Source organism: Acanthisitta chloris, unplaced genomic scaffold (genome assembly GCF_000695815.1).
Source record: "Acanthisitta chloris isolate BGI_N310 unplaced genomic scaffold, ASM69581v1 scaffold43105, whole genome shotgun sequence".
Classification (NCBI taxonomy): Eukaryota; Metazoa; Chordata; class Aves; order Passeriformes; family Acanthisittidae; genus Acanthisitta; species Acanthisitta chloris.
The window spans coordinates 1-298 of record NW_008675035.1 but is presented as its reverse complement, the minus strand read 5'-3'; positions in this window follow the sequence as shown (position 1 = coordinate 298).

Genomic DNA, 298 nt, shown 5'->3' with positions numbered 1-298 from the left:
CAGCCACAGGTCTGTTAGAGCACTGCCCACCCGAAAGTTTAGTCCCTGCCCTGCACCCCTTGCCCCCATCTCGGCTTACCCCAAAGATGCCCCAGCTTGGATCCTCATGGAGGATTTGCCCCAGGATGTTCAAATTATGCTCTGTGTTTTGGGTCCCACATCCGTCCCAACTGGGGGGTTCCAGGAGCGCCTGTGGATCACCGTGTCCGGGAAAGGACAGGGACACAGGGAGGACACTGTGGAGGGAGAGATCGGGCTGTACTGGGTGCCGTCGGGTCCGGGGAGGGACAGACTGTGC